This window comes from Oncorhynchus kisutch, linkage group LG19 (assembly GCF_002021735.2).
Source record: "Oncorhynchus kisutch isolate 150728-3 linkage group LG19, Okis_V2, whole genome shotgun sequence".
Taxonomy (NCBI): Eukaryota; Metazoa; Chordata; class Actinopteri; order Salmoniformes; family Salmonidae; genus Oncorhynchus; species Oncorhynchus kisutch.
In genome coordinates this window covers 1,923,645-1,938,643 of record NC_034192.2, presented here as the reverse complement: position 1 = coordinate 1,938,643, position 14,999 = coordinate 1,923,645, and the positions used below count along the sequence as shown (strand labels likewise).

At 46.0% G+C, this 14,999-nt stretch overlaps 1 protein-coding gene across 1 annotated transcript in view; it reads left to right on the top strand.

Moving 5' to 3' along the window:
- LOC109884983 (ankyrin repeat and sterile alpha motif domain-containing protein 1B) overlaps positions 1–14,999 on the top strand; it is a 332,614-nt gene that overhangs the window by 220,565 nt on the left and 97,050 nt on the right.

Here is a 14,999-nt window from a genome sequence, read left to right as displayed (position 1 = left end):
GTAACGTAAGAAATATTGAACCAACCTCACCTTGCCCTCCAACTGGTGGGAATGTAATGTTATTGTTTAGTCCTGTCCAGTCATTTCACATCTTCTGTACACAAACAGTGCTGTGCTGCGTACGTGCATCGGTGACTGTGTGTGTGTGCGTGTGTGTGTGTGTGTGTATGTATGTGTGTGTGTGTGTGTGTGTGCATGTGTGATGTTGCTTTCAATAGCAGCTCAAACATAGAACATGTGAGTGATTAATAGCCATTGAATTCTACCGTGCAAATAATGTATACTATGTGTCATAGGGAAATAATGCACGCTCTAGAATGCCCTTCAAGCCAATCAGAAACAAGTATTCAACAATGCCATGGCACAGAATGAGCTCATGTAATAAGCTAACCTCACCTGAGTTTAATAGACCATCCTCAGGTGTAGTAATTAGTTATCAATAGAATCAAGACATTCCCACTTCAAAGCACCCGCTGTAAGTCTTGCAACACACACACACACACACAGACACTTAACACCCTTCCCCCCGGCCGTGGGCAACGGCGTCTAGCCTGTGTGTGTGACTTTATTCTCTATTTCCTGTGTGTCGCAGTGATGATTACCAGGTGATGTGGCTGTCACCCACCCACATCTCAACAGAGAGGAGACAGGGGGAGAGATAAGGAAAGGTGACTAGAGGAGAGAGTAGAAGAGAGGAGAACAGTATGTTCTCATTTGGTTATTTATGAAGAAGCAGATCAGAGGCTAGCTGCACATCCCTGGCTGTGACCCCACTCTCCCATGGTGTCTCAGGGGACATTTCCATTTCACACCCCACACTCATAACAGGTTACCCAGTTGTACATGCAGTTAAAGGTGCAATATACAGAAATCGCTCTGGCAAAAATTTGAATAGTTCACCTACTACCCGTTTATGTGACAAAACAAGCAATGCTGAGAGGGTGTAGAGAAGCATTGTATCGTGTAAACCACTGTGAAATATCTTTTCAATAACCAAAAATATTTTATTTTCAGTTTGTTTGAAGCCGAAATTAAAAGACGCAAAATGAAAACTTATGAATGGGAAGCATAGAAATAGAACAGATCAACCACTTTTTAGATTTGCTTTCAATTTTGTTTATTTATTTTTTATTTCATCTTTATTTAACGAGGCAAGTCCATTCAGAACAAATTCTTATTTACAATGATGGCCTACCCGGGGAACAGTGGGTTAACTGCCTTGTTCAGGGGCAGAACAACAGATGTTTACCTTGTCAGCTTGGTGATTTGATCTAGCAACCTTTCGGTTACTGGCACAACACTCTAAACCCATTCAATGAGAATGACAGATCTATAACTAACATTTCTATGTGAATTTGGTCGGGTTGCCCAAAAAGTGACACATTGCAGCTTTAAGCAGAACAAATATAAGCCACCTTTTATTACCACAGATACAGTCACATACACTCGCACACACACACACGAATTTGAAAACATGCGCGCGCACACACTCCATTTCCACTATTCGACAGACACCAGCAAAAATGGCTGGCACATCAAATCTGATACATCACAACGCGCCACCAGAGAAACAACTGTCTATCTCATTCTCTCTCGTCCTCTCTTTCGCCAGCATCCCTCTATCCGTCAACAGCCCCCAGGTCCAACTCCAGGAATAGATCTGCACCCATTTTCCTTATGAATGTTCCTCCTCTCCCCTACTGCTCTCTATTTATTAGCTTTATAAGGTCCCTTGTGTTGTTGCCGTGGCAACAGCAAGCACATGAGGCTTATACATTTACAGCTGGATACATCAAGTGGAGAGCGAGAGATGGAGAGAGATCGGGGGAGCGAGAGAGGAGGGGAGCATTATCGAAGAAGAGAGAGGGAATAAGTGAAAGAGAATGAAAAAAGAGGGAGTATGAGGAGAGAGATTGTGAGAAAAAGAGATAGAAACTACAGCAGATGTGGGAGGGAAGGGGGAGAGAGAAAGCCAGAGTGAGACAGAGGTAAATACATTTTTCCTCCCAACCGTAAAATGTCTCCTTCCTACCTTCCTGCCTCCATCCCTCTCTCATTTTTCAAAAGCTCTCCTGTGCTAGCCAAACAGCGGCTCAACGCTGGATCAACACTGACCAAACATTTACGCAACGTCCCCTGTGCTACAGGGTAGGTGTAAGCCACCTGCGTGGGTGGGTGGCAGAAAGCTGGCTATTTATAGCTGGAGTAGCATTAGCATCTGTAGGTGGTAGAGTGGATGTTTCAGAAGAACCTTTATGTAACGTTTTGCTAGTTTTGCTGTGGCAGGCAGAGATGTTCCCTCTGGCATGTCAACACTGCAGTACCATTCCAGCAGCAGGTAACTGCAGCAGCCTTAGTGTGTGTGCGCGCACTTTCCTGTGTAAGCCTGGATTTGTTTTCTTTTGACAGAAGGACAACAGTAACATACGGTACAGCAGTGGTCTTAAACTTCATTTACTTCTCTTTTTTCCACCACAATGTCAGGTAAACAGGATGTAAATCAACTGTGTACACAGGAAGTGCTGTAATGTAAATATGAAGTCTACAGTGGTGTGGTTGATTGCTGTCTTATTTTAGAACACCTACAACTGCCCCTCCTTCTTTCTTAAAGATTCCTTACTTCCTTTCTTATGCCCTTCCTTCCTTTCTTACGCCCTTCCTTGAGTTAATCACACACACACACACACACACACACACACACACACACACACAAGCACAGACACACATGGCCGTGGCCCCACTCTCCGAGGGTGTCTCAGGGGGGAGTTGGGATATGCAAAAAACACATTTCCATTTCACACCTCGCACTCGTACAGGTTACCCAGTTGTACATGCAGCGAAACAGGACAGTCACAGGGGCAGCAGGGACTCCAAAGACCACCATTAATCCTGGACACACACCATCACTCCTTTTGGTCCCTTGTGGGTATGTGTGTTCGTGCATGTATGTACGAGCATGTATGTTTGTGCATGACTCCTCCATCTTGGCCTATACACCATGTTCTGAACAGACCGGAATAGACCAGTATTTTATGGGACTTTGATTGTCCTCACTTATATTCAATTATATGACTGTCACCGCACCCTACCTCTGGCTGCTGTGTGGCTAGGTGTAGAAAATCACACATTGTACACCTCCTTTGATTGAGGCAGTCAATTCAAGGTACACTTTACAAGATGACATCATCACAGACAACAGACCAGAACATCAGCAGAATGAAAATCTGACCAAGACTGACGCTATTGGCTTTCTCCAATAGGGGCGTATCTCAACGAGGAAGATGGGTGTGAATTCTGTGGATGTGAGTGAGCACCAAGGAAGAGAGAGCCCCCAGCTAGCACCAAGGAAGAGAGAGCCCCCAGCTAGCACCAAGGAAGAGAGAGCCCCCAGCTAGCACCAAGGAAGAGAGAGCCCCCAGCTAGCACCAAGGAAGAGAGAGCCCCCAGCTAGCACCAAGGAAGAGAGAGCCCCCAGCTAGCACCAAGGAAGAGAGAGCCCCCAGCTAGCACCAAGGAAGAGAGAGCCCCCAGCTAGCACCAAGGAAGAGAGACCCCCCAGCTAGCACCAAGGAAGAGAGAGCCCCCAGCTAGCACCAAGGAAGAGAGAGCCCCCAGCTAGCACCAAGGAAGAGAGAGCCCCCAGCTAGCACCAAGGAAGAGAGAGCCCCCAGCTAGCACCAAGGAAGAGAGACCCCCCAGCTAGCACCAAGGAAGAGAGACCCCCCAGCTAGCACCAAGGAAGAGAGACCCCCCAGCTAGCACCAAGGAAGAGAGACCCCCCAGCTAGCACCAAGGAAGAGAGAGCCCCCAGCTAGCACCAAGGAAGAGAGACCCCCCAGCTAGCACCAAGGAAGAGAGAGCCCCCAGCTAGCACCAAGGAAGAGAGACCCCCCAGCTAGCACCAAGGAAGAGAGACCCCCCAGCTAGCACCAAGGAAGAGAGACCCCCCAGCTAGCACCAAGGAAGAGAGACCCCCCAGCTAGCACCAAGGAAGAGAGAGACCCCAGCTAGCACCAAGGAAGAGAGAGACCCCAGCTAGCACCAAGGAAGAGAGACCCCCCAGCTAGCACCAAGGAAGAGAGAGCCCCCAGCTAGCACCAAGGAAGAGAGACCCCCCAGCTAGCACCAAGGAAGAGAGACCCCCCAGCTAGCACCAAGGAAGAGAGAGCCCCCAGCTAGCACCAAGGAAGAGAGACCCCCCAGCTAGCACCAAGGAAGAGAGACCCCCCAGCTAGCACCAAGGAAGAGAGAGCCCCCAGCTAGCACCAAGGAAGAGAGAGCCCCCAGCTAGCACCAAGGAAGAGAGAGCCCCCAGCTAGCACCAAGGAAGAGAGAGCCCCCAGCTAGCACCAAGGAAGAGAGAGCCCCCAGCTAGCACCAAGGAAGAGAGACCCCCCAGCTAGCACCAAGGAAGAGAGACCCCCCAGCTAGCACCAAGGAAGAGAGACCCCCCAGCTAGCACCAAGGAAGAGAGACCCCCCAGCTAGCACCAAGGAAGAGAGACCCCCCAGCTAGCACCAAGGAAGAGAGAGCCCCCAGCTAGCACCAAGGAAGAGAGAGCCCCCAGCTAGCACCAAGGAAGAGAGAGACCCCAGCTAGCACCAAGGAAGAGAGAGACCCCAGCTAGCACCAAGGAAGAGAGACCCCCCAGCTAGCACCAAGGAAGAGAGAGCCCCCAGCTAGCACCAAGGAAGAGAGAGCCCCCAGCTAGCACCAAGGAAGAGAGAGCCCCCAGCTAGCACCAAGGAAGAGAGAGCCCCCAGCTAGCACCAAGGAAGAGAGAGCCCCCAGCTAGCACCAAGGAAGAGAGAGCCCCCAGCTAGCACCAAGGAAGAGAGACCCCCCAGCTAGCACCAAGGAAGAGAGAGCCCCCAGCTAGCACCAAGGCAGTAATAAAGCAGTGCTGTTATCTCCCACTGAGATTCTAATGAAGACTTTTATTAAAGAGAACCGGACCCTTTTTGATCACACGTTCTCTCTAAACGCTTGTTTTGTCAAGCTCTGTCCATGATTTTGTAATTACAATAAGCAGGGTTCTGATTGGTCTATAGCATGTGTGTGTATTTGGGGCTGTTGTATGGATTCATTCATTCCTAGACTCTAACTGACCTGCCTGTCTGCCCCTCATTTCAACATCTCATTTTGATTTACATTTGGTTGAGTTGTCAAATCCAAATCAGTTTTCCACGTTGATTAAATGTCATCACATTGAATTTTGTTTGTTGAAATGGCGTGGAAACAGCGTTGAGTCAACCAGTTTTTGCCTAATGGGTCTCTTCTTCTTCCCTCGATCTTTCTCTCCCACATGTATTGAGGAACAAAAGAGGACTCCTCTGTCGTTCTCTCTCTTTTGTCTCTCTGTAATCTTCCTCTGAGGTCTCTTTATGGACTGACTGACTCCAGGTTATGGTGACTCATGTCTAGAGCCTCTGACAGTTGAACAGAATAGAGGGCAGTTCAGTAGAGTAGAGAGGAATGGAACTTTTCCACAGAGGACATTCCAACCCCTTCACACATCTCAAACCATCAGGCAACGCTAGAGGTTTTCTATGCTAATCAACGCATGGCTAACCAACGCATGGCTAACCAACGCATGGCTAACCAACACATGGCTAACCAACACATGGCTAACCAACTCATGGCTAATCAACGCATGGCTAACCAACGCATGGCTAACCAACTCATGGCTAATCAACGCATGGCTAACCAAAGCATGGCTAACCAAAGCATGGCTAACCAACGCATGGCTAACCAACGCATGGCTAACCAATGCATGGCTAACCAACGCATGGCTAACCAACTCAACGCATTAGTATAGAACAAAACAATGTACGGCCGGACAGGGCAGGTTCAGGTAGAAACGATTTAAAACCAACTTACGGAGAATAGAATAGCAGTCCGTCTGTGACGGCCCAACATTCCTCTATGATGTTGTGGTACACGCAGCTCTCTGTCTCCCCCTGAGGCACTGTCAGTGGATGGTTTAATTGAATACTTCATGAACATTGGCCGGGCCCAGCAGTGTCATTGAGACTCCACTGATAACCTTTAAACCACCAATGGGAAGGCACTGCACAGAACCCACACATATTATCTTCAGGGCACACACACATTCCCATAGGCATGTACAGGGTCTTCAGAAAGTATTCACAACTCTTGATTTTTCCAAATGTTTCTGTTACAGCCTGGTTTTAAAATGAATTGAATTTAGATTGTTTTGGTCATTGGCCTACACACAATATCCCATCATGTCAAAGTGGAATTATGTTTTTCAAGATGTTTTACAAATGAATTAAAACTAAGAAGTAAAAAATCAGTAAGTATTCAACCTCTTTGTTATGGTCAGCCTAAATAAGTTCAGGAGTAAAATTGTACTTAACAAGTCACATATGAAGTTGCATTGACTCACTCTGTGTACAATAATAGTGTAATAGTGTTTAACATGATTTGTGAATGTCTACCTCAGCTCTGTACTCCACACATACAATTATCTGTAAGGTCCCTCTGTCAAGCAGTGAATTTCAAACACAGATTCTACCACAAAGACCAAGGCGGCTTTCCAATGCCTCGCAACCTATTGGTAAATGGGTAAAAAAAAAAATCTGAAATTGAATATCCCTTTGAGCATATTATTAATTACACTTTGGGGGCTGTATCAATGCACCCAGCCACTGCAAAGATACAGGTGTCCATCCTAACGCTCAGGGATTTCACCATGAGGCCAATGGTGATTTTAAAACAGTTAGAGGTTAATGGCTGTGATAGGAGGACTGAGGATGGATCAACAACATTGTAGTTACTCCACAATACTAACCTAATTGACAGAGTGAAAAGAATGAAGCCTGTACAGAATAAAAATATTCCAAAACATGCATCCTGTTTGCAACAAGGCATTAAGTAATACTTCAAAAACGCTCCAATTTTTCAAGCATAGTGGTGGCTGCTTCATGTTATGGGTATGATTGTAATCATTAACAATGGGGGAGTTTTCTGGATGAAACAGAATGGAGATAAGTGCAGGCAAAACCTGTTTCAGTTTCAGTCTGCTTTCCACCAGATACTGGGAGATGAATTCACCTTTCAGCAGGACGATAACCTAAGCCACAAGGCCAACTCTACACTTTTGCTTAGTTACTTACCAAAAAGAAAGTGAATGTTTCTGAGTGGCCAAGTTACAAATGTTGACTTAAATCTTCTGAAAATCTATGGAGAGACTTAAAAATGGTTGTCTAGCAATGATCGGCAACCAATTTAACAGTGATTGAAGAATTTTGAAAATAATGTTGCACAATCCAGGTGTGGAAAGCTCTCAGAGCTGTAATCGCTGCCAAAGGTGCTTCTACAAAGTATTGACTCAGGGCTGTGAATACTTATGTAAATGAGATGTTTCTGTATTTCATTTTCAATACATTTTCTAAAATTAAAAAATAAATGTTTTCACTTTGTCATTATATGCTATTGTGTGTAGATGGGTGAGGAAACCATTTTACTTAATCCATTTTGAATTCAGGCCATAACACAACAAAATGTGGAATAAGTCAAGGGGAATGAATACTTTCTGAAGGCACTGTATACAATGTACAAACTGTATTCTAGTCATTGAACACTGGTCACTTTAATAATGTTTACATACAAAACACGCCTTTATGTGTGTATAAGGTTGAAGTCAAAGTTTATATACTGTCACGTTCGTTGAAAGGATCAGACCAAGGCGCAGCGTTGTATTCGTACATTCTCTTTATTAAAAGAATGAACACCGAACAAACTAACAAAATAGCAAACGAAACGTGAAGCTATACAATATAGTGCTGACAGGCAACTACACATAGTCAAGATCCCTCACTAGAAAGTGGGAAAAAGGGCTACCTAAATATGATCCTCAATCAGAGACAACGATAAACAGCTGTCTGATTGGGAACCATATCAGGCCAACATAGATATACAAAAAACCCTAGACATACACAAAATTAGAGTACCCACCCTCGTCACACCCTGACCTAACCAAAATACATAGAAAACAGATATATATATATATATATACCAGTCTCTGAAATTGATCGTTCTGATATTTCTTAATTTTTCTGTCATAAGTGTATTTTATTTGTATTTTTATTCACTCAGCTACAGGATGTGTTTGTGTTTGAAAGAGAGAGTGTGTGTCTGGTGTGGCAATGTAATATTAATTGTCTCTTTTACATCATTCCCCCAAAAATCGAACTCCTGTTCCTTATATCGCTCGACGACAAAACGGGTTACCCACTGCCAGTGGGAGATAAACTGGTTGCCGTGGTGATATCCCAGCATACATAGAGCAAGAATGAAAGTGTGAATTCAATATCTCCTCACAGTCCCTGTGGTTCCTCTTTCAGTCTAGGCAGTCTAGATCGATTATCATGGCTATCACACATGAAAGAATGTAGCCTACACAACAACCAGAGTCTACTTTCATCTTTCTTCACCCCCCCTGAGGTGACTGGTGCTGCTATGGAAGACCTGTTTACACCTGTTAGCGAGATGCTAGCACTTTAAATGGAAGATATGTATTGCTTTTAGCATGTAACACTAGAACTTTGTTGCAGGCTAGGTTATGGCTTTTTAATGTTTCTAGCTAAGGCACTAGCTCTGGGCACTAACAAAAGCATCAGAGCTCAGATAAGACCAAGGAATTCCTGCTACATTAGCAGAAGTCTCTCACTTAGAAGACCTTTTTACATCAAGTAGTTTGTTAGTGTAGCATTAGCCTAGCACCATTAGCCAAACGCCTTTAGCCTAGCACCGTTAGCCTAGCACCATTAGCCTAGTGCCTTTAGCCTAGCACCACCAGAAATCATAATTCATAAAGCAGCCAGACAGGCCCCTTTCATCTAAAGGATGACAGACACGTCTGATATTGCTCTGTAGTTTTTAATAAGCTCAACGAGTCGCCGCACCCGAGATGATAGAAAAATAAACAAGATTGTATCAGATGTTGTCCCCCCCCCCTAGACAGGATAACACCCCAATGTATTAGAAATGTAATGAAATTGAGCGTGTGCATGTCTACCGGTATGTGCATGCATGTCTGGGGTTTTCTCTATGGACTGACAGAACTCATATTGTGTTGATTTTTTTTGTTTTAGAAAATGTATTTTGAAAAAACCTTGATCATTTGGTCAGTTTCATTCCATGGTGAAGAGTCAGTGTATCAATCTTGTAGCACAGTCACAGTTCTAGAAACAGCCAAAACTGTTCGGAGAGTTTTGGTCACTGTAATCTTTTTGTGATTATGGGAGTTGTGATTGTGGGTATATTGGTCCTTGCTGCTGACTTGCACCAGAGACTCAATGTTCCCTCTTAGACTACACTGAGAATACTGCCTTTCTACTGCTATAATACTTTCCTATCGTGCTCGCGTTCTCTCTCTCTCTCTCTCTCTCTCTCTCTCTCTCTCTCTCTCTCTCTCTCTCTCTCTCTCTCTCTCTCTCTCTCTCTCTCTCTCTCTCTCTCTCTCTCTCTCTCTCTCATACTCTCTTTCTATCTCTCTCTCTCTCACAAACAATCTTGACTTAATTTTTTCACTCTGTCAGTCTCCACACCCTGCCCTCTTGTAATCTGTCTGTCTCATCCCCCTGCCCTCTTGTGATCTGTCCAGTCTCCACCCCCTGCCCTCTTGTGATCTGTCAGTCTCCACCCCCTGCCCTCTTGTGATCTCTCTCTACCCCCTGCCCTCTTGTGATCTGTCCAGTCTCCACCCCCTGCCCTCTTGTGATCTGTCTGTCTCCACCCCCTGCCCTCTTGTGATCTGTCTGTCTCTACCCCCTGCTCTCTTGTGATTGGTCAGTCTCCACCCCCTGCCATCTTGTGATCTGTCACTTAGTTCCCCCATCATTTTCTCCCTCCTGTCTCTGTCTCTCTCTCCCTCCTTTCTCTCTCTGTCTCTCCCTTCTGTCTCTCAATTTTCAATTCAATTCAAGGGCTTTATTGGCATGGGAAACATGTGTTAACATTGCCAAAGCAAGTGAGGTAGACAACATACAAAGTGAATATATAAAGTGAAAAACAACAAAAATGAACAGTAAACTCTGTCTCTCCCTCCTTCCAGCCCAGTGTATCTCCGACAGCAGCCTCAGAGTAATGGAGGTCTATACTTGGCAGGAAACGGGTGGCTGCTCAGTACGGTGCAGTAAACATTTGTTAACAAGCAATTAAACGTGTCCTATTTAATCCTGCTGGGGGCGGGGGCGTGCAATCGCTCACAACACCTGCCCAGGACGGAGGAGAAAAGTGAGGGACGAGGGCAGAACAGGAAGAGAGAGGAGAAAAGTGAGGGAAGAGGGCAGAACAGGAAGAGAGAGGAGAAAAGTGAGGGAAGAGGGCAGAACAGGAAGAGAGAGGAGAAAAGTGAGGGAAGAGGGCAGAACAGGAAGAGAGAGGGGAAAGGCGAGGGAAGAGGGCAGCACATGAAGAGAGAGGAGAAAAGTGAGGGAAGAGGGCAGGACAGGAAGAGAAAGGAGAAAGGCAAGGGAAGAGGGCAGGACAGGAAGAGAGAGGAGAAAGGCGAGGGAAGAGGGCAGGACAGGAAGAGATAGGAGAAAAGTGAGGGAAGAGGGCAGGACAGGAAGAGAGAGGAGAAAAGTGAGGGAAGAGGGCAGGACAGGAAGAGAGAGGAGAAAGGCGAGGGAAGAGGGCAGGACAGGAAGAGAGAGGAGAAAAGTGAGGGAAGAGGGCAGGACAGGAAGAGAGAGGAGTAAGGCGAGGGAAGAGGGCAGGCCAGGAAGAGAGAGGAGAAAGGCGAGGGAAGAGGGCAGGACAGGAAGAGAGAGGAGAAAGGCGAGGGAAGAGGGCAGGACAGGAAGAGAGAGGAGAAAAGTGAGGGAAGAGGGCAGGACAGGAAGAGAGAGGAGAAAGGCGAGGGAAGAGGGCAGGACAGGAAGAGAGAGGAGAAAAGTGAGGGAAGAGGGCAGGACAGGAAGAGAGAGGAGTAAGGCGAGGGAAGAGGGCAGGACAGGAAGAGAGAGGAGAAAGGCGAGGGAAGAGGGCAGGACAGGAAGAGAGAGGAGAAAGGCGAGGGAAGAGGGCAGGACAGGAAGAGAGAGGAGAAAGGCGAGGGAAGAGGGCAGGACAGGAAGAGAGAGGAGAAAAGTGAGGGAAGAGGGCAGGACAGGAAGAGAGAGGAGTAAGGCGAGGGAAGAGGGCAGGACAGGAAGAGAGAGGAGAAAGGCGAGGGAAGAGGGCAGGACAGGAAGAGATAGGAGAAAAGCGAGGGAAGAGGGCAGGAAGAGAGAGGAGAAAAGCGAGGGGAGAGGGCAGGACAGGAAGAGAGAGGAGAAAGGCGAGGGACGAGGGCAGGACAGGAAGAGAGGAGAAAAGCGAGGGGAGAGGGCAGAACAGGAAGAGAGAGGAGAAAGGTGAGGGAAGAGGGCAGGACATGAAGAGAGAGGAGAAAAGCGAGGGAAGAGGGCAGGACAGGAAGAGAGAGGAGAAAGGTGAGGGAAGAGGGCAGGACAGGAAGAGAGAGGAGAAAAGGGCATTCTCTTGCCTTTTTTCCGTCATCCCTTTTCATCCTTCTCTCTCTCTCTTTCCTGTAAGAGTGGTAGAATAATAATGTTGTGGGTGGGAGGGTCATGGAAGGCCATTATGTGGGGATTTAACTCAGTTTCTGGAATTGTAAATACATTACAGTAAGAGCCTGCAGTTCTCTGTCTCATTCACACACACACACGTGTACGTGCAACCACTGTAGCGTATGTGTATTAATGTGTGTGTAACTGTCAAAAGGAAGACTATGCCTGCGTGTGTGTGTGCGCCCATGCATGTACCGCGAGGTATGCAGGTATGCTGTGTGTGTGCAGAAGGTCTAGGTGCTGCTGTAGGCCCTCCTTGTTTGGGGACAGAAGCACCAGATCATCGGCAAACCGTAGACATTTGACTTCAGATTCTAGTAGGGTGAGGCAGGGTACTGCAGACTGTTCTAGTGTCCTCGCCAATTTGTTGATATATCTGTTAAAGAGGCTGGGGCTCAAGCTGCATCCCTGTTTGACCCCACGGCCCTCTGGAAAGAAATGTGTTATTCATGCCATATTGAGTCAAAAGATTTTTTGAAATCAACAAAGCATGAGAAGACTTTGCCTTTGTTTTGGTTTGTTTGTTTGTCAATTAGGGAGTCCAGGGGGAATATGTGGTCTGTCGTATGGTAATTTGGGAAAAAGCCAATTTGACATTTGCTTGTTTTCACTGAGGATATGTACGAGTCTGCTGTTAATGATAATGCAGAGTATTTTCCAAAGGTTGCTATTGATGCATATCCCACGGTAATTATTGGGGTTAAATGTGTGTCTACTTTCGTGGATTGGGGTGATCAGTCCGTGCTTCCACATATTAGGGAAGGTGCCAGAGCTGAGGATGATGTTAAAGAGTTTAAGTATAGCCATTTGGAATTTGTGGTCTGTATATTTTAATATTTAGGATACCATCACCCCCACAGGCCGTTTTGGGTTGGAGGGTTTGTATTTTGTCCTGTAGTTCATTCAATGTAATTGGAGAGTCCAGTAGGTTCTGGGAGTCTTTAATAGTTGATTCTAAGATGTTTATTTGATCATGTATATGTTTTTGCTGTTTGTTCTTTGTTATAGAGACAAAACGATTGGAGAAGTATTTTATCCATACATCTCCGTTTTGGATAGATAACTCTTCATGTTGTTTGTTTAGTGTGTTCCAATTTTCCAGAAGTGGTTAGATTCTATGGATTCTTCAATTACATTGAGCTGTTCCTTCTTTTTCCGTAGTGTATTTCTGTAATGTTTTTTTCTCTCTCTGTCTCTCTCTTGCTCTGTCTGTCTGTCTCTGTCTGTCTGTGTCTGTCTGTCTGTCGTCTTCCTTATCTCTCTCCCACTAATTGTTTTCTCTCGCTCTCTCTCTTGCTCTTTGAGTGTTAGTGATGTGATGCTTATCAGTGGAGGGGCTTGTACACAGTCTTAACACACTCTGACAACACCCAGGGAGAGAGAGCATTGCCCACTGAGGCACACAGATTCGCACACACAAACTGCTGCTCTCTCTCTCTCTCTCTCTCTCTCTCTCTCTCTCTCTCTCTCTCTCTCTCTCTCTCTCTCTCTCTCTCTCTCTCTGTCTTTCTGTCTCTCTCTCACTCTGTATTTCTCTCACTCTCTCTCTGTCTCTCTTTGTTTCTGTCTTTGTGTCTCTGTCTCTGTCTCACTCTCTCTCTGTCTCTCTCTTTCTCTCTGTCTGTCTCTCTCGCTCTGTCTCTGTATACTGTATATATACAGTGCATTCTAAAAGTATTCAGACCCCTTGACTTTTTCCACATTTTGTTACGTTACAGCCTTATTCTAAAATGTATTAGAATATTGATTAGAATTGCTATGAGACTCGAAATTGAGCTCAGGTGCATCCTTTTTCCATTAGTCATCCTTGAGATGTTTCTACAACATGATTGGAGTCCACATGTGGTAAATTCAACTGATTGGACATTATTTAGAAAGGCACACATCTGTCTATATAAGGTCCCACAGTTGACAGGGCATGTCAGAGCAAAAACCAAGCCATGAGGTCGAAATAATTGTCATTGGAGCTCCGAGACAGGATTGTGTCGAGGCACATATCTGGGGAAGGGTACCAAAAAATTTCTGCAGCATTGAAGGTCCCCAAGAACACAATGGCCTCCATCTAAAATGGAAGAAGTTTTAAACCACCAAGACTCTTCCTAGAGCTGTCCACCCAGCCAAACTGAACAATCGGAGGAGAAGGGCCTTGGTCAGGGAGGTGACCATGAACCTGATGGTCAATCTGAGTTTCTCTGTGGAGATGGGAGAACCTTCCAGAAGGACAACCATCACTGAGGCACTCCACCAGTCAGACCTTTATGGTAGAGGGGCCTAATGGAAGCCACTCCTCAGTAAAAGGCATATGACAGCCCCCTAAAGGACTCTCAGACCATGAGAATCAAGATTCTCTGGTCTGATGAAACCAAGATTGAACTCTTTGGCCTGAATGCCAAACATCACGGTTGGAGGAAACTTGGTGGTGGCAGCATCATGCTGTGGGGATGTTTTTCAGCGACAGGGACTGGGAGACTAGTCAGGATTGAAGGAACGATGAACGGAGCAAAGTACAGAGAGATCCTTGATGAAAACCTGCTCCAGAGCGCTGAGGATCTCAGACTGGGGCGAAGGTTCGCCTTCCAACAGGACAATGACTGTTACGGATACAGGTATCATGTGTGTGTATTTGTTTTCTCTTCTTCTGCCCTTGTGACAGTAATCAGTCGCCAATCCGAAGACACACCTGCTCCGTTTCCCTTACCCAATCACATCCCCTTTCCCTTGGTTTAAAAACCCAGTCAGTTGTTTTCCCAAACTCTCTCTCTCCATCTCTCTTTGGATGGAGCTATCTCTCTTTTGTTTTGGTGCCTACACTCACTTGTTGTGGTGTATGACTGTTTGTTTGTTGGTGGGAAAAGGGGATCCCAAACCAAGTCGCCCATGGGCAAGCACTACCCGTAGGAAAACTTAGTCTAAAGTCTGTATTTTATTGGTTAGTTAGCTAACTGTTCTTGAACCAGGTAGACTAGCTTAGAGGGGTTTTGGGATATTTATTATTTCTTTCCTTGGGTCCAGCTCAGCCCCTTTTCCCCACACCCCATTACCTTAAGTGTTTGACGGTAGGTTTAAGTTGTCTGTGGATTTCTTTTAGTTCTCTCTGTTCCTTTTCGCTGTTATGATTTGCATGAGATATGTTACAGGTCTCTTTTCCATCCCCCCTAGACTGCAGGGCAAAAGGGGTTCGTATCAATGACCCTAAGCACAAGACTACGCAGGAGTGGCTTCGGGACAAGTCTCTGAATGTCCTTGAGTGGCCCAGCCAGAGCCCAGACTTGAATCCGATCGAACATCTCTGGAGAGACCTGAAAATAGCTGTGCAGCGACGCTCCCCATCCAACCTGGCAGCGCTTTAGAGGATCTGCAGAGAAGAATGGGAGAAACTCCCCAAATACAGGTGTG